General features: G+C 44.0%; 1 protein-coding gene across 5 annotated transcripts in view; it reads right to left on the minus strand.

Annotated features, from left to right (window-relative positions):
- Window positions 1-20,000, minus strand: part of LOC135089642 (calcium/calmodulin-dependent protein kinase kinase 2-like) — a 187,221-nt gene that overhangs the window by 113,786 nt on the left and 53,435 nt on the right. For 4 of the 5 annotated variants that reach the window (XM_063985517.1, XM_063985519.1, XM_063985520.1 and 1 more), the window contains exon 2: window positions 17,791-17,854. The gene's annotated coding sequence lies outside the window, so the exon portion shown is untranslated. Of the gene's footprint in view, window positions 1-2,405; window positions 3,338-17,790; window positions 17,855-20,000 lie in introns of those variants that run through there. The other variant, XM_063985518.1, reaches the window with a different exon arrangement.

Raw genomic sequence — 20,000 nt, forward strand, 5'->3', positions numbered from 1 at the left:
TATACTCGACAACACAAAGTATTAGTTCCATAAAACACCTCGTCACGAACACAACAAAACAAAACTTGAACGAACACCATAAGAACACTGCAAGCGATAACATTTCTTCCTGCGATACGCGAAAAAGGTCAAATTGCCTTAACTAAGCTCACGTTACTCAATTCATCTTCCTAAACATTCGTCCATTAACATTCTTCCTTTACACTTCGCTGCTGGAACTCAAGGCTTTCCAGGAACTAACTCAAGGTAAGTTGATCACGATAACGTCACATACTGCAGGGAAAAATTCCACGTTAAGAGACACTACGGCACTTGGTAATGTTGCGGCATGATGGGACCTCTCCTCGTGTCTGTAGGTGACGGGAGGTATACAGGTAAACACTCTCGTATGACAGGTAAAAAAGTCTCCAGTAAACCTTTTCAGTCCCACGGCCTCGACTTCTCAATGTTGTATTTGCCATTAGATAATTTCTATAAAGTTGTGGATGATACTTTTTTCATTACCAGAGTGTTATGAACTATTTATATACTCGTACAATAAAACTGTATCGCATCGTATCCACTTCCTAACAGTTGATCTGATGACTGAAAACTGCAATAGTCAAACTGTCTGTACCTGGTATCAGTGACGCTAGACAACTTGTTACAATTTTCCACTCGCTCCTGAAGGTGACGTGGTGATGGGAGAAAGTACATCTGTAGGCGACAAGTGATGAAAAAGGGGAAAAAAAGGTATCAGGTGACGGTGACGGTGACGGCGGGGAAGATGCTGGAGGTGACGGGTGACTGGAGTTGACAGATTAGTGGAAGGCCATTATTTGCAGGCGACAGGGACAGGATAGAAGGTACCTGGAAGTGTCTGGGAGCGGGAAAGGTACCAGGGAGTGACGGAAGGTGTCTACAAGTGACGGGTGACGGGGAGAATACACAGGTGAAAACTTTGTCAGTTCATTAATAAGTGGAAGGTAAGTTGAGGAGATAAGACTTCAAGTGTGGGATAAGAGACGAGTCAACACACACACACACACACACACACACACACACACACACACACACACACACACACACACACACACACACACACACACACACACACACACACACACAGATCCCACAATAACCTAAGCGTATTCATGAGTTAAGGAAATCACAGGTAAGATTGCTAGGTTAGGTGTTTCCTCTGGTGCGTCACGTGATATCGTTGTTCTGGTGCCTTTGTCTGTGTTGTCTGGTGTGTTGCACGTGTTTTTTGTGGTTATTTTTACTTCTTTCCTGTTCTTGGCGGTTTTATTTTCTTTGTTTAGGTCTGGAGTTGTATTACCCTAAATTTGTGGCAGTTGTTTTTGTTGTTGTTGTTGTTGTTGTGAATGGTGATGGTGGTGGTGGTGGTGGTGGTGGTGGTGGTGAGTGCATTTGCCTTGTCATAAATGGTATTAATTGGATGTGTGTGCGTTTCTCCTTTGCAACTATTGTAACTTTGCAACAACACACACACACACACACACACACACACACACACACACACACACACACACACACACACACACACACACACACACACAAATTGCCAATTAGCGATGGCAACACTGAGGCGACACAATAACGAACATAGAACAAGATAACACACACACACACACACACACACACACACACACACACACCAACAACACGCAAAATACACCCTGGAGAGATCATGCACAAAAAAATAAAATAACAAGCAAATTAACAATGGAAGAAAAAAAAAAGCAAACCACACACACACACACACACACACACACACACACACACACACACACACAGAGAGAGAGAGAGAGAGAGAGAGAGAGAGAGAGAGAGAGCAAAATTTAAGACCACACCAAAAAGATCAACGAAAAGGAAAAGAAAACAAAAGGAAAACAATCTTCTTAATAACAGCGCTCTTTAGGATCCCAATATTTCCACAACACAAAAACAAACACTCGAAGAAAACACGGAAGATAAGGAGGACGAGGAGGAGGAAAAGGAAGAGAAGGAGGCGAAGGAGAAGGAGGAGGAGGAGGCAGCGGAAGAGGAGGAGATGGAATGTCTATGAAGGAAGAGGAGGATATTGAAGGGATAACAAGAATGAGGAAGAGGAGCGCTGGATAAACAGGAAAAGGGTGAAGAAGGAAGAAGAAGAGGAGGAGGAGGAGGAGGAGGAGGATGGATGTGTTTCATTTCCAACGCTCGTAGCATTCAATATTTTCCTCAACTTTCCCGTGTATTTCAGTCACCGAATGGAGCCAAGCGAACTGTGGACACGAGCTTAAAGTGGATGTCGGTAATGTGGATGGGTGTGGGTGGAGGCTTTGCTCTGCCATGAAGTGTGTGGATGACAGGTGAGAGTGGGCGTGATAGAGGGCGGGGTAGGTGGTTGGCAAACTTACTGTAAGGAGGAGTGGGCGGCCGGACGGAGGTGTGCGGGAGGCGAGGGGCTGGCACTCTGCATGCCTGGCGTCAGTGTGGGCGTGGGGCGATGGGTGGTCCGTCACTGCGGGCTGCCATCACTACACTAAGTCCCCGCACGCCCACCGCCACTAGCACGCCAGCCCACTCATCTGCGTGGCGAGTGGTGCAACAGCTCAGTGGGCGGCGGGGGGAGGGGAGGAAGGGATTCACCGGGGGGAGCAAGGGTTGCTTCCTCCAGACGCACACCACACGCACACGCACTCTGCTTCCTGCTGCTGACGCCGATGCTTGTGCCACGGGCAGCGGCGGCGGTGGCTGTGGAGCGGCGGGCACCTCCAGTACAGTCTGCCTCCCTTACTTTAGATCAATAGCTCAAGTAACTGTGTGTTTGAGTCCAGCGTGGGACAACAGGGCGCCTCGTGCTCACTCAGCCCTCATCTCCCGCTGGGAGCCGCGCCTCCCTCGCATGCCTTCCTCCATCCCGCAACATTTCCTCCCACCGAAGGCACCACGCAGCAGGACCTCCGCGCCCCAGCTCCGGTGTCAATTAGTACCTGCCGCGCCAGGACGTGCTGGCCTTGTGGTGAGAGGCGATCTCCGCGGCCAAGACAAGTGTACTGCGGCGCCCTCTGGCCAGGCGACGGGAGGGGAGGGTTGCTGAGGTGCAGCAGCCGCCCGGAAGGATGTGGTGTGCTCCGGAAGAGCCAAAGATACGGTGGGATCACGACACCCACATCTGAAAGCGAGGCTCAGCTGGGAGCAAGGGAGCACCCTGAGACCCACACTGGCCTGCCAGCACTGCCAGCCACACACGGCCACTCACGCGGCGCCAGGCAATACGCACCAGGCTTCTCCCTTCCCCGGGAACGTAACCCTGGCCTTTATTAGCGCCCTCATCACTGTATTCGGTGACATTTAGTCATTAACATGAAATATACCTAGTGAAGAATAAAAACACAACATGCAACTAGTGAAGGCATGTGAATCAATGGGCGGCAGAGTGCACGCGCAGGCCCGTAGCCATGACGACCGCGCACATCTCTCCCTCGCGCTGCTTCACACTTCTCCCGCCGAGGCCAGCCGTGCAGGGCAGCTGCTGCATCCCGTGTGTGGCACAGGGGCATGTGTTGGTGGGAGGCGTGCCAGGCGTGGCAGGGCGTGAAGAGGAGAATCTCTGAGGAGAGTGGGCGAACACGCCCTGTCTTGAATCCCCGCCCCCATGTGCGCCGCAAATCCTCGCCGAGCACCGCGAGGACTCCAGTGAGGCTGAGGACACCACGGCGAGGGCGAGGCTGAGGACACCGCCACCAATGCTCAAAGGTCTTTCCGGGAAGGCAGGGCACCAGTGCGGCCCCTCGTGCATGTTGCCGTGAAACGCGAGACTTTGAGCCGAAAACACGAGATTGCCGGAGATGAATGGCACCCACACGATCCCCTTAACTGTCCCCCCCGCCCTCTTTCACTCAAGCACCATCATCTCTCTCTCTCTCTCTCTCTCTCTCTCTCTCTCTCTCTCTCTCTCTCTCTCTCTCTCTCTCTCTCTCTCTCTCTCTCTCTCAAAACATCCTCCTTCCACTTTCCCCTCTCCAAAAACACCATCACTCCCTACAGATAGATAGATAGATAGATATTTTATTGACCACAACATAATACAGCATAAATATAATATATACATACAAATACACCATAACATGGTCCAGCACAAAATTAAAACTCATAAATTTCTAAATACTTAAAATATCTTAAAATAATTTGTGAATCAGGAACCCGTAGTGTGTTTTACTAACTACATATAAACAATATAACATGAGTAAACAATGTCGTTCAATGTACTGACATCCTAGTTAAACAAACAGAAGCACTCTTTTAGATTATTTCTAAGTACTGATTTTACTTTTTACTGACACAAGTGATAAAAATTAACTAATAAGCTAGATTGTATAAAAATGTTAAAATGTTAGAATTATATTCTGACTATATAGCCGTTATTTTTTTCTACTTAGTTATATGAAGACAGAATTAGGTGAACAATTTTACACTGATCCATATTAAAATATTGCTCAGAAAAAATATCTTGAATAGTTACACATCCACATCTTACCACTTCCATCCCTGCCCCATCCCCTCACCACATCACCCACAGCACTTCACTCCCAATCTTTACCATAAACCTGACAAACTCTCAACTCTGGGCGGGTCGACACCGGCTCATAAAGATACAGCAGAGATAAGGAGCCTTAGATAAAGAAGCTATGATAAAGAAGAGGATGCCGTCAGATTTTGAAGAAGCTTATAACCCTAGACAAACATAGCACTGTAAACACTCTTGAATTTGCATTAACAGATGCGACTTTAGGGAACTTCACGTGAGGGTAAAGGAGAGGGAAAGGAGTTTTTTTTTTTTTTTTTTTTTTTTTTTTTTTTTTATGTAGGAAGGATACTGGCCAAGGGCAACAAAAATCTAATAAAAAAAATGCCCACTGAAATGCCAGTCCCTAAAAGGGTCAAAGCAGTGGTCAAAAATTGGTGGATAAGTGTCTTGAAACCTCCCTCTTGAAGGAATTCAAGTCATAGGAAGGTGGAAATATAGAAGCAGGCAAGGAGTTCCAGAGTTTACCAGAGAAAGGGATGAATGATTGAGAATACTGGTTAACTCTTGCGTTAGAGAGGTGGACAGAATAGGAGTGAGAGAAAGAAGAAAGTCTTGTGCAGCGAGGCCGCGGAAGGAGGGGAGGCATGCAGTTAGCAAGATCAGAAGAGCAGTTAGCATGAAAATAGCGGTAGAAGACAGCTAGAGATGCAACATTGCGGCGGTGAGAGAGAGGCTGAAGACAGTCAGTTAGAGGAGAGGAGTTGATGAGACGAAAAGCTTTTGATTCCACCCTGTCTAGAACAGCAGTATGAGTGGAACCCCCAGACATGTGAAGCATACTCCATACATGGACGGATAAGGCCCTTGTACAGAGTTAGCAGCTGCGGGGTGAGAAAAACTGGCGGAGACGTCTCAGAACACCTAACTTCATGGAAGCTGTTTTAGCTAGAGATGAGATGTGAAGTTTCCAGTTCAGATTATAAGTAAAGGACAGACCGAGGATGTTCAGTGTAGAAGAGGGGGATAGTTGAGTGTCATTGAAGAAGAGGGGATAGTTGTCTGGAAGATTGTGTCGAGTTGATAGATGGAGGAATTGAGTTTTTTGAGGCATTGAACAATACCAAGTTTGCTCTGCCCCAATCAGAAATTTTAGAAAGATCAGAAGTCAGGCGTTCTGTGGCTTCCCTGCGTGATATGTTTACCTCCTGAAGGGTTGGACGTCTATGAAAAGACGTGGAAAAGTGCAGGGTGGTATCATCAGCATAGGAGTGGATAGGACAAGAAGTTTGTTTTAGAAGATCATTAATGAATAATAAGAAGAGAGTGGGTGACAGGACAGAACCCTGAGGAACACCACTGTTAATAGATTTAGAGAAGAACAGTGACCGTCTACCACAGCAGCAATAGAACGGTCAGAAAGGAAACTTGAGATGAAGTTACAGAGAGAAGGATAGAAACCGTAGGAGGGTAGTTTGGAAATCAAAGCTTTGTGCCAGACTCTATCAAAGGCTTTTGATATGTCCAAGGCAACAGCAAAAGTTTCACCAAAGTCTCTAAAAGAGGATGACCAAGACTCAGTAAGGAAAGCCAGAAGATCACCAGTCGAGCGGCCTTGACGGAACCCATACTGGCGATCAGATAGAAGGTTGTGAAGTGATAGATGTTTAAGAATCTTCCTGTTGAGGATAGATTCAAAAACTTTAGATAAGCAGGAAATTAAAGCAATAGGACGGTAGTTTGAGGGATTAGAGCGGTCACCCTTTTTAGGAACAGGTTGAATGTAGGCAAACTTCCAGCAAGAAGGAAAGGTAGATGTTGACAGACAGAGCTGAAAGAGTTTGACTAGGCAAGGTGCAAGCACGGAGGCACAGTTTCGGAGAACAATAGGAGGGACCCCATCAGGTCCATAAGCCTTCTGAGGGTTTAGGCCAGCGAGGGCATGGAAAACATCATTACGAAGAATTTTAATACGAGGCATGAAGTAGTCAGAGGGTGGAGGAGAGGGAGGAACAAGCCCAGAATCGTCCAAGGTAGAGTTTTTAGCAAAGGTTTGAGCAAAGAGTTCAGCTTTAGAAATAGATGTGATAGCAGTGGTGCCATCTGGTTGAAGTAGAGGAGGGAAAGAAGAAGAAGCAAAGTTATTGGAGATATTTTTGGCTAGATGCCAGAAATCACGAGGGGAGTTAGATCTTGAAAGGTTTTGACATTTTCTGTTAATGAAGGAGTTTTTGGCTAGTTGGAGAACAGACTTGGCATGGTTCCGGGCAGAAATATAAAGTGCATGAGATTCTGGTGAAGGAAGGCTTAAGTACCTTTTGTGGGCCACCTCTCTATCATGTATAGCACGAGAACAAGCTGTGTTAAACCAAGGTTTAGAAGGTTTAGGACGAGAAAAGAGTGAGGAATGTACGCCTCCATGCCAGACACTATCACCTCTGTTATGCGCTCAGCACACAAAGACGGGTCTCTGACACGGAAGCAGTAGTCATTCCAAGGAAAATCAGCAAAATACCGCCTCAGGTCCCCCCAACTAGCAGAGGCAAAACGCCAGAGGCACCTTCGCTTAGGGGGATCCTGAGGAGGGATTGGAGTGATAGGACAAGATAAAGATATGAGATTGTGATCGGAGGAGCCCAACGGAGAAGAAAGGGTGACAGCATAAGCAGAAGGATTAGAGGTCAGGAAAAGGTCAAGAATGTTGGGCGTATCTCCAAGACGGTCAGGAATACGAGTAGGGTGTTGCACCAATTGCTCTAGGTCATGGAGGATAGCAAAGTTGTAGGCTAGTTCACCAGGATGGTCAGTGAAGGGAGAGGAAAGCCAAAGCTGGTGGTGAACATTGAAGTCTCCAAGAATGGAGATCTCTGCAAAAGGGAAGAGGGTCAGAATGTGCTCCACTTTGGAAGTTAAGTAGTCAAAGAATTTCTTATAGTCAGAGGAGTTAGGAGAGAGGTATACAGCACAGATAAATTTAGTATGAGAATGACTCTGTAGTCGTAGCCAGATGGTGGAAAACTCGGAAGATTCAAGAGCGTGGGCACGAGAGCAGGTTAAGTCATTGCGCACATAAACGCAGCATCCAGCTTTGGATCGAAAATGAGGATAGAGAAAGTAGGAGGGAACAGAAAAGGGCTACTGTCAGTTGCCTCAGACACCTGAGTTTCAGTGAGGAAAAGAAGATGAGGTTTAGAAGAGGAGAGGTGGTGTTCTACAGATTGAAAATTAGATCTTAGACCGCGAATGTTGCAGAAGTTAATGAAGAAAAAGTTGAGGGGGGTGTCAAGACACTTAGGGTCGTCGACGGAAAGGCAGTCCGACCTGGGGACATTTATGGTCCCTCCCCAGATGGGGACTCCGAGGCTGGTGTAGGAGTCGCCATGATTTTAAAATTTTTGGAGTGAAGGGTGTGTGTGTTATTAGGTGCTTGTAGTTTTGTGTGGAGGAAGAGAGTTGTCTTTAGAGGGCAGGCTGTGACAGTAAGTAGAGGGAAAATATTCGGGGTAGGAGTGGGGAAGGAGAAATGAGGAAATCAGGTATACGAGAATGAGAGTGAAAATATTTGGGAAGGAAAGGAGAGCCGTGAAAGAAAGGAAAGCTGGGAAAATATTTACGGGGAATTACAGCACCGGAAAAGGCAAGGGAAAGGAGGAAATGAGAGATTTAAGAGAGAGAAAGAAAATAATTGGGAGAACCGTAGGAAAGGAAAGGGAAAGGAAGAAAGAGCAGATGTGAGAGACAGAGAATAAGAGGGAGAAAATATTTAAGTGTGAAGGAAGAAGTAAAGAAGGAAAATGGCAAAATAACAGAGAAAAAAATAAATAAAAAAAGTGAAGAGTTAGAATAGGAATGGGTAGAGAAAGAGAAGAGGAGAGAGAAGTGAGATGTGATAACGAGGAGGAGGAACAAGGAGTAAGAGAAAATAATAGAGGTTTTTATAGGTTATTTAGTCTGAGTTCTTATTCGTAAAGGAAAGGAGAGGAGGAGGAAACCATAAAGATGTGAGGAAGATAGAAGGAAGAGGAGGAACAAGAAAAGAAAATGAGATGAAAATTTTGTTATGGACTTTATTATTTACTTCTTTCCTTTTTATTAATTTTCATATTTTTTTGGGTGGTGGTGGTGGTGGTGGTGGTGGTGGTGCAGGTGGATACAATATGCACCACACCACACAACAAGACTAGACAACAGCACCACTCCCCCAATACACCACACCACACCACACCACTATGAAAAAATAGCACCACACTACACAATACCACAACACCGCACTCTATACCCCCATACCTCCACACCACACCACACCACACCTACACCACCACATCACACCACACCAAACAGCAACCCTACACAATATTCTCAACAATTTCCATTTTTAATTTCAGACTTCTACAGAGCCTGGAAATTTAACACAAAGTACTAAAAGCGAGGAAGGAGAGACGGCACAAGGTGATAAAAGTGTATGAAGAGAGACTGAGGAAGAGGGGAGAGTAAAATAAGGGTAAGAGGGGAAACAGGAAAGCGAAAAAGTGGAACGAGAAAACAAGGATGGTAGGAATAAAGAGACGGTAGAAGGAAGAGAAAGAGAGAGAGAGAGAGAGAGAGAGAGAGAGAGAGAGAGAGAGAGAGAGAGAGAGAGAGAGAGAGAGAGAGAGAGAGAGAGAGAGAGAGAGAGAGAGAGAGAGAGAGAAGAAAAGGAAGTAGGAAGCTATATAAAAGGAAGAGAAGGAAAAGAATAAATAAGCAGAAAGAAAGTCGGCAATAAAAGGAGAAAATAGAGAAGCATGAGGAGGAGGAGGAGGAGGAGGAGGAGGAGGAGGAGGAGGAGGAGGAGGAGGAGGAGGAGGAGGAGGAGGAGGAGGAGGAAGAGGAAGAGGAGAAACAGAACCACAAAGGATCTCCAAAGAAGTACAAACCGCAGTGGACTTGTTCCTTGCGAGAGTATTTATGATAAACTCTGATTTAAAGCAAGATACAGGATAATGAAAGAGGAGGAGGAGGAGGAGGAGGAGGAGGAGGAGGAGGAGGAGGAGGGAAATGTAATCAAGGAAGAAAAACAAGCTGAAAGAAACAAGGTCAAACACCACACGCCAGATTTCCTTGTCACTTCTAAGCCAAATGTAGGTCATGAAAATTTCAGGCGATCAAACTTCAGCAAGCCTCTCTCTCTCTCTCTCTCTCTCTCTCTCTCTCTCTCTCTCTCTCTCTCTCTCTCTCTCTCTCTCTCTCTCTCTCTCTCTCTCTCTCTCTCTCTCTCTCTCTCTCGTTTCTAAAGACGTAAGATTTCAAAGAGTAATAAAATATAATGGATTCAAGGCTATCCTCTCTTTTCTCCTCAATCCTTCTTTTATATTACATCTCTTTCCTCTCGTTCACTTCTCCCAATACCTCTCTTAATCTTCCCTTTACCTCTCCTTTACGCCTTTCCATCATTCCTGTCTTTCTCTTCCTTTTCTGATGTTTATACCTTTCTCTCACCTCTGTCTTCCTTTCTCTCATTGTTCATTTTTTCTAGTGTTTCTACCACAATCTTCCTTTTCACCTCCTTTATACATCTTCATTTTGACTCTCTCTCTCTCTCTCTCTCTCTCTCTCTCTCTCTCTCTCTCTCTCTCTCTCTCTCTCTCTCTCTCTCTCTCTTGCCTCACGCGATCTTCTCCCATATTTTCTAAGTGTCACGTAGTCTTGACAAGGACACAAAAATGAGGAAAGAAAGGCCACTTATTTTGCCATCCTTAAAATGTTACGAAAAGTTTAAGAAAATAAATAAATAAATAAAATAAAATAAAAAAGTTGGTGAATTTAGCTCCGTAAGTGTCTTGATATACCTCTTCTTTAATATACCTTGAGTGGTAGGAAGATGGAGAGAGAGAAAAACACACACACACACACACACACACACACACACACACACACACACACACACACACACACACACACACACACACACACACGCGCAGGATAGTTCAGTGGTGTTTTGATGCCCCTCTTAAAATATCGTAAGTAGCAGAGAGATAGGAAAAAAAAAAAGACACACATAAATAGTTAAAAAGCTCTTGAATTCCTTACCAATTCTTCTTACCCACCTTCCTATCTCCCTCTTCAATCTCCCATTTCACTTTCCCCTTGTTAAATCTCCATCGTTCAGATCTGACCTTCATTTCTTCCCTCCCCCTAAAAAAAAAACCTTATCTTCCTCATCAGATAAGGGCCGTCTAATTAATAGGTTTGGAGCAGCAAATATTGAGACTATCGATCTGATCCCTCATGAAACAGTGGCGTATGACGGGGCCTTAATTAGCTGTGGAAGAGCAGGTGGAGGTAAGTGTGCTGGAGTGTGCAGGAGTGGAGGGAAGAGGTACAGGTATGATGGATGGAGATAGGTCAGGAAGAACAGGTGTGTCGTGAGGATTTATGTGAAGGTGAAGTGCGGATTGGGTGTATTGAGTACAGGTATAGAGATGGACGACAGGTGTGCTGAAAGGAAAACAGGTGTGGATAATGCATAGGTGTGTGTGTGTGTGTGTGTGTGTGTGTGTGTGTGTGTGTGTGTATGGGATGGACAAACAGGTGTATGGACGGAAGGCAGGTGTGTTTGAAGGAAGGCGAACAGGTGTGTAGCTAAGACAGGAGTGTGCGTGTATAGAATAGACAGGGACAGGTGTATGAGTATCGATCGAAGAGGACAGGTGTGTGTTTGTTGGTGTGTGTGTGTGTACGTGTGTGCATGTGCGGCAATTAAGTGCAGGGGCGAGAAGGACACACGTCTATTAAAATCAAACAAACATGAAGAACAAGAATAAAGAGAGAAAATAAAAAAGCAAATTACTGAAAGAGAATATATGCAAGACAACGATGGAAAAGGAAAACCAACAAGGGAAACAGGGACCATCTCACAAGCGTTTCAAACATGCACAAACCCTTTATTTATTCCTCGCAACAGCCCGCCCGCCCGCCCGCCCGCCCGCCTGCCTGCCTGCCTGCCTGCCCTTTCGCCCACACGCCAGTCAGCCTACCAGTCACCCCATCAACCAGCCACAACGGCAAACCAACAACAGTTAACCCGCCATTCAGCCAGTCAGTCCTCTGGCTAACTAATAAATCTCCTTGCTGCCAGTCAGTCAATTCAAACACCAGTCAGCAAATTAGTCAATGAGTCAGTCAGTCACACCATCAAACTGTTATCGAGGTATCCACTCAAGTCATCAACTCGTCAATCCGTCAATCTATCAGTCTGTTGGCCATTCAGTTCCTCAGCCCGTCAGTTTAGTCCTTTAGTTTGACAGCCCGTCAGCCTTTTTAAACCGTAAGCCCGTCGGTCCTTCAATTTCTCAGTCTGTCAGCCCTTGAATCAGTCAGCCCGTCAGCCCTTTAAACCCTGAGCCCGCTAGCCTTTCAGTCATCCTGTCAGCCCTTCAGTCAGTTAGCCCATCTACCCTTCAATCACTCAATCCGTCAGCCCTTCTATCAGTCAGTCCGTCAGCCCGTCAGTCCATCAGCTAATCAGTCGTTCAGTCAGCCCATCAGCCAGCCACTCAGCTCATCAGACAGTCTGCCCAAAACACTCAGCCACCCTCCCACGAAATCTCCAGGAGTTCGTCGACCTTCTGCGTCGCCTTACGAGGAGTGACGCAGAATCCTTGGAACGAGCAGCCCTGAGGGAGGCTAACCTTGAGGGATTCCCGGGAAGGCTTTGAAAGTTGAGGGGAATGTCCTGCCAGATGTTTTGTATGTTAAGTAAGAGAAACAGAAGGAGACTTGGACTAAGAATAATGAGAAGGAAGAAGAGGAAAGGCAGAAAGACGTAGATAAATGCACTGAGGAAAGAAAGAAAAGCATTTGAATATATATACAGAAAGGAAAAGAGAAAATAAGGAAAAGGAAGATGTATGGAGATGGTCGTGATGGTGGTGGTGGTGGTGGTGGTGGTGGTGGTGGTCTCTGGGGTCAATATCAAATCCTAAGAAATATCTCAATAAAAAAAATAATATCCAGGAACGATTTTTTTAGCGAGGAATCATTCAGACTGGAGGAAAAATTAATTGAGGATAGACAAGAACCCCAACCTCCTTCTCCTTCTCCTCCTCCTCTTCCTCCTCCTCCTCGCCTTCCTTCTTTTCCCCATAATCCATTGTCTTCCTTCCTCCAAGCACTCTTTTTCTTCCTCTATCTCTTCTTCCTCCTTTACCAGATACTCTTCTTCCCTCTCAATTAGACTCTTCTTCCTCCCTTCATCATTTCCTTCATCAGATGTTTCTTCCTCCTCCCTTCTTCTCCACCATCATTCTTGTTTCTCCCTCTTCTCCACCAGACACTCCCCTTCCTCCCTCCATCAGACAGTCGCCTTCTCTCCACCAGGCACTCCTCCTCCTCCCCTCCTCCCTCTCAGTACACAAACACGCCGGGAGGAGCGGGAACACCGAGAGGAGCTGTTCTCTTCCCGGCAAATATTGAGACCAGACTAACTTGTGTTTATAAACAGAGCGAGGAACATCAACAACCTCGCGTTCTCTCCCACCTCCCCCTTTCATCCTCTTCCTCTTCTTCCTTCGTTCTCCCCTTCACTTTCTGAACTCAAGCATTTTCTTTTCCTCCTCCCTTCCTCATCTTTCGGTTCTGTGTTTTAATTTTTCTTTCCTTTTCTTTTTTTTCCTTCTTTCCTACGTTTTTTGGCTGCGTGACACTGAGGACGAAGCGAAGGGGACGAAAAAGCAGCCCAGGATTAGAGAATTATCTCCAGGAAATGATGGCGAAAAGTGATTTGAGAACCTAAAGTTGACGAACGAGAGAGAGAGAGAGAGAGAGAGAGAGAGAGAGAGAGAGAGAGAGAGAGAGAGAGAGAGAGAGAGAGAGAGAGAGAGAGAGAGAGAGAGAGAGAGAGAGAGAGAGAGAGAGAGAGAGAGAGAGAGAGAGAGAGAGAGAGAGAGAATTACACTCCAAATATGGACAGGAAAGTAACAAGCTAAATCTCTCACACATCACCCATTCCTTACATCACCCATCCCATTACCTCACCATTCCCATCAACATCGGTGTCACTCTGTCCCACAACCCCCCTTCCTCCCCCTCTCCCCTCTGTTCACCTGGGAGTGGGGAAAGTACATAATATTTCCATGTCAGGGATACAAAATGATGGAGGAGGAGGAGGAGGAGGAGGAGGAGGAGGAGGAGGAGGAGGAGGAGGAGGAGGAGGAGGACGTATTAATCATATGCGTCACGTTTAACCATCGACCCCACCCATTTCACCTTGTCACACTCTACCTGTCTCAGTTAATTACAGCAACGCACCTGGACCAAGCTGACTCCTTGAGCAGCCTCACCTGTAATAACACCACCATCACCACCACCACAACCGCCGCCGCCACCACCACCAGTGCCGCCAGTTACGACACAAAGCGCAACAAACAGTGTCTTTTCATAACCACCCTCTGTATCCATTTAAATTAAAAGTTATGAAAAGACTTCGACCTTTTCTCGTGTATTTCCTTTATTTCTTAATCGATGAAAATTGACAATAGTGTGGATTTTTGTATTCCTTTCATTTTCTTTCATTTCCTTCTTTTTTCTTTTAGGGAAATGCATACACGTGTTGCTGTTTTTTTTTTCCTTTTTCTTTATTCTTCCCAAGTTTCGTAGTTATTCTGTTTCTTTCCCTATTTTTTTTCTCTTTCTCCTCTTTGATCTCCCAACTTCTCCTCTTCATAATCCTGCTCTTCTTCTTGCTTCGATTCGTAATTTTTCTTCCCTTCTCGTGTCATCTTTCACTCTCATCCTCCTGTTTATCTTTTCCTCTCTCTCTCTCTCTCTCTCTCTCTCTCTCTCTCTCTCTCTCTCTCTCTCTCTCTCTCTCTCTCTCTCTCTCTCGATCAACACAAGAAAGACTGGGAAGAGTACGAGGAGGAGGAGGAGGAGGAGGAGGAGGAGGAGGAGGAGGAGGAGGAGGAGGAGGAGGAGGAGGAGGAGGAGGAGGAGGAGGAGGAAGGAGGAGGAGGAAGTGAGGGGGACGAACAGAGAAATGACGAGGAATGATCAATGGAAGAGAGAGAGAGAGAGAGAGAGAGAGAGAGAGAGAGAGAGAGAGAGAGAGAGAGAGAGAGAGAGAGAGAGAGAGAGAGAGAGAGAGAGAGAGAGAGAGAGAGAGAGAGGTTATCCAAGCAAGAGGCAGGAAGGAAGCGCCTCGATCACCTTTAAGTCGAAGGTTTGTGTAATGAAGGCACTAAAAGTCGACGTTATGTAGAAAATACGTAATAGTAATAGTGGTGGTGGTGGTGGTGGTGGTAATAGCACTAGTAGTAATGTTTGTAGTTGTTGTTGTTGCTGTAATGTTTATTTTTTTTTCCCCTAATAATCCCACAGGAAATAGTTTTACACCCACCACCACCACCATCACGACTACCACCACCACCACCACCACCACCACCCCTACCTTCACCACCACCACCACCACCACAAACACAGCCTCCACACAACATCCTCTCCCTTGACTTAAATTCCTCTTGCCTCACAATTCAAATATACATCCTGTCTATTCCTTCCTTGCCCTTCACTGCCACCCCTTCCTTCTCCACCCCTCCCCACACACACACACACACACACACACACACACACACACACACACACACACACACACACACACACACACACACACACACACAGGCACGTAGCTAATGTTTTTTTTTTTTAACATCGAAGAGACAGAGGAAGAATTGTGAAATATTTAAACGAGATATGAAGTTTTTTTTTTCATATATATATTTAATTTCGAAATATTTAATGAAGTGTCTTTTCCAGGTGTATTGGAAGTACACCTGGGGAGAGGACGTTAATTAAAGGTAATGAGCAACAGGTAAGTTACACGGAAAATTCAACAGCTCCCAGGCACAGGTAATGCATTTAATTAATTACACGCCAGGTAAGACGCTTAATATAGATGCAAAAACACATACATGCAAGTTTCCATGTATGTTTAAACGCACACACATACATAATACATAATAATACAAACATACATTCACACAGACGCGTAGGCCGCCAGATAAATACACACACAATATACAAGCCGAAAAAAAAATACACGATACAAAATGAAATGTAACTGAAAGATTGACAGGATGAAAAAAAAAAATAATAATATAAATGGAAATGAATTCAATATCGACAGAATGAAATAAAGAAAAAAGAATGAAAGTAAAAGATAAACAAAATACAAAACAAGAATAATAATGGACACACACACACACACACACACACACACACACATGAAACAAAAGCACGGTATAAAAGATGGAAACAACGCAAAAAGGGAAGCTGAAATATTAAAATAGTGAAAACAGAAACAAAAACGAAAAAAAAAAAAGAAAGAAAACGATATTATGATGGAAGAAACTGGAGCAAAGTTCAAAAGAGAAACTATTACGTATTACAAAATTAGGCCACACATAACAAATGGATGTTTGCAGGAGACAAAAAAAGAAAACGGAAAAAAATAAAGAAGAAAACGGTGTCAAGTTTAACGGTAACTATCTTATATCCCCAAAAAAACGTAACTTAGAGAATAATAAGTGCTTACCTGCAATTAACAAGCCACTGCATCACGTCACACAGGTAACACTCCTATAACTACACCCCACACCTGTATAATATTCCACACACCTGTTTAATCTTCGAAAATATACCTACAAACACACAGGTACTCGTTATAATTATATATTCTCTCTCTCTCTCTCTCTCTCTCTCTCTCTCTCTCTCTCTCTCTCTCTCTCTCTCTCTCTCTCTCTCTCTCTCTCTCTCTCGTATGTCAACTTTACAGCGCGCGCAAGTCTAAAACGAAGGGAACAGAAAGGAGAGGAAGAGGAGGAAAGGACGAGGAGAGAAAGTGGAGGAAAGGAAGAGAACAGGAGGGAAGGAGATAAGGAGAGGCAGGAAGTGATGGGGATCTTCATCTTGTTTTTTTCCCCCCTTTTTTTCCCCCTTTGGTGTAAAAATGTGTGATAAATATGCATACCTTTTTTCCTCCTCAATTTACTGACCTCGTTTCTATTTTAATTATTATTATTATTTTTTTTTTCGCACTAACATATTTTCATACGAAAATTGTTTTGATGTATATATTTTTCTCTTCTGGATTATTTATTTATTTTTTTTATATATATTGTGAACATTTCCTGGTTGTCGTTGTTCTTGTTATTGCTGTTGCTGATTTTGCTGATGTTGTTGACATTAGCAAGATATGCAGTACAAGAGAGAGAGAGAGAGAGAGAGAGAGAGAGAGAGAGAGAGAGAGAGAGAGAGAGAGAGAGAGAGAGAGAGAGAGAGAGAGAGAGAGAGAGAGAGAGAGAGAGAATACACTCTACTATTTTCCCTCTACAAATCCCCTTTGGAATATTCTAACAAGAGGGGAGAGCGAGGCGAAGAGAAGGAGGAGGAGGAGGAGGAGGAGGAGGAGGAGGAGGAGGAGGAGGAGGAGGAGGAGGAGGAGGAGGAGGGACAGGTGGAGAAGGGGATGGATTGCAGTAGGAAAGGAGAGGAGAAGAGAGAGAGAGATACAGATAGATAGATAGATGAGATGAGAGAGAGAGAGAGAGAGAGAGAGAGAGAGAGAGAGAGAGAGAGAGAGAGAGAGAGAGAGAGAGAGAGAGAGAGAGAGAGAGAAAAAAATTTAACTGGTTCCTGCGCTTCATTATCTTTCGTTTATTTATTTATTCTTTTTTTGGCAGGCTTTTTATTTAACTTTATTTTATTTATGTCTCTGGTCGACGTCCTTCTGACAACAACAACAACAACAACAACAACAACAACTACTACTACTACTACTACTACTACTACTACTACTACTACTACTACTACTACTACCAGAGACGAAAAAAAATAAATTAATTAATAAATTAATAAATAAATAAATTCTCCACATATTAAACAAGCAAAAAAAAAAAAAATCTTATCTCAACGACGCAGTTTAACAAAAGAATATAAAAAGAAGCTGAGAAAACAAGAATCATTAACCTGAAAATATAAAGGAAAAACATAAACAAAACAGATAAAAAAAGATTATAAAAAGAAAGAGGTTATACTGTACTTATTATTATTATTCTTATTTCTTATTACACTCTTATCCTACGTTATCATCCTCTCTTACAATAATTTAACACCGTACTTAGGAGCGTTACCAGTCTTGCACTCATACTTACAAATACTTAACACTACTTACTCTCCTACTTAAAAATCCTTAACACTGTATTTATTTTCCTACTTACAATCCTTAGCACAGTACTTACTTTGGGATATTGCCAATCTTCGGGGCCCTGAGTCGGATGCGCGTGTCCTCCCAATCATTCTCTCCTGCAACAGAAAACGAGACTTTATTAGTGACAGAAAACGTGCGCTTCCAGATTATAAGAGGGTGTCTATTGTATATCTCACTAGACTACATTTATTCTTTTGTATTTTTTTTTTTTTTTATATCACTCGTACTTATCTTCCCGTTCATGTCTCCTATATCTCTTTTTTTTTCTTTTACATATTTCATCACACGTCTCATATCTTACTGTTCCCATTTCTCGGTTCTTCTCGTTCATATTCCCAAGTCTTCCCCTTCACGACCCCATATATTTTCCCGTTAATTTCATATTCGAACAGAAACCCTTACAATATTACTCTCCCTGATATATTGTATAAGTCTGCTTTAAAAGAACCAGGCAGGCAATTTATAGAAAACTGACTTGTAAGAGTAACACGTATATTTTGGACAGCTATGTTCATGTCTATTGAAATCTATGGTAATAAATATAATTCTTAGAGATGAATGTAAATAAATGACAATGTGTTTATAGAGTGGAAGATAAGAAAAAGATTATACAGGTATCCCTTAAAAGAAACACAGAAAACTAAAAGAAAACTGGCTTCCAGGTGTAACGCGTGTATTTTGAAAAGCCGTTTTGGATCTTTTTAAACATTATGGCAATCAATATTATACTTAGGGATGGATCTCAATATGGAATGTGGTCATATAGTGAGATACAGAAAACAACAGTATATGATAGACAAGTAAGAGAAAGATATTGATGCGTGCTGTCATTCCAGACACTGATGATGCAATATTACATGTCATGTCCACACGGTATCTACCTCCTGCCTGCTCGTATCTAATATTTTCTGTTTTTAATTTTAAGTAGGAAATATGAAAAAAATAAATGATCCTCCAACACACACACACACACACACACACACACACACACACATCGTATAGCATAACTCACATTTTGTTTTTCTTTCTTGAACACCCTTACTTACTACACTCTATTTTTATATATATATTGTCTTAGTCACACTAATGAAACTTATGATCAATGTCCTTCTCCGCTGAACTCCGAAGCAATTCATCTTTTCTTATTATCATTATCATTATTGTTGTTGTTACATCACATTCGATCAACAGTAAAAAAAAAAAATAATAATAATAATAGTAAAAAAAGATCTTGCTCTTTTCATAACTTCTCTTTCTCCTCCTCCTACACCTCCTCATATCTACTCGTCCCCGCCCTACTTCCAGCCCTTAGGAGGTGACCCAAAACCCTCCAGTGTGACCCAGGAGGGAGCCACGGGAGGACTGAGGGGCGCGGCGGGGCATACAGTCATTGGAAGCCTTTGTAATCAGCGCCACCTCAACCAAAACAACAATGGCAGGCCGGGAACGCGTCCCTCAGCCAGCCCTCTCTACCTCCGAGGCAGGGTCGATGCAGACACCTCCCTATTGATCCCCTATTGATGCAGGGGATCGCGTGGCCCAGAGGAGGAAGGATGCGGGGTCCTGAATGCTCCACAAGGCACCACAGGAAGGCATGAAGGGAATGGAAGGGGAGTAAACGGAGTTAGCGGAACCTTCATCTCCCTTTCTGTCTTAGATCGTTTATGTGTGATGTGGACGAGGTGTGGTGGACTGGTGAAGCGTGTGGAGCGTGTGATGGGGCTGCCTTATCGTCTCCTCCTCCTCCTCGTCTTCCTCTTTCTCATCCTCATACCCTTCCCCTCCTCCCTCCTCATTCTCCTGTTGTCTTAGATATAGTTTAATGCATTATTATATCACACTCCTCGACCTCCTTCTCCTCTTTCTCCACCCGTTCCTTTGCTTTGAATACAGCCTCACCCTCTTCCTCCTTGTAATCCTCGCCCTCCTCTTCCGTCCATCATCATCATCATCATCATCATCAGCTGTCTATGTATCAGCCACGCAGTGAATGAAATCTATTAATATTCTAAGAAAGGTAAATCTATCGACAAGTTAATTATAGCGGCGACATTCAACTGTAAAACTCTTAAAATAGCGCCTCCCCCCCCCACACACACACAGGCACACATACACACACAACGTACCCGTCGAACTGCAGCAGGAAGTAAACGATAAGGACCTAATTTACATGCATTTGATAATCTGTTGACGAATACAAACAAGCAAATAGAAAGATAAAGTCAGAATTGTTTGTCCTAA

The sequence above is a fragment of the Scylla paramamosain genome, chromosome 33 (genome assembly GCF_035594125.1).
Source record: "Scylla paramamosain isolate STU-SP2022 chromosome 33, ASM3559412v1, whole genome shotgun sequence".
Lineage (NCBI taxonomy): Eukaryota > Metazoa > Arthropoda > Malacostraca > Decapoda > Portunidae > Scylla > Scylla paramamosain.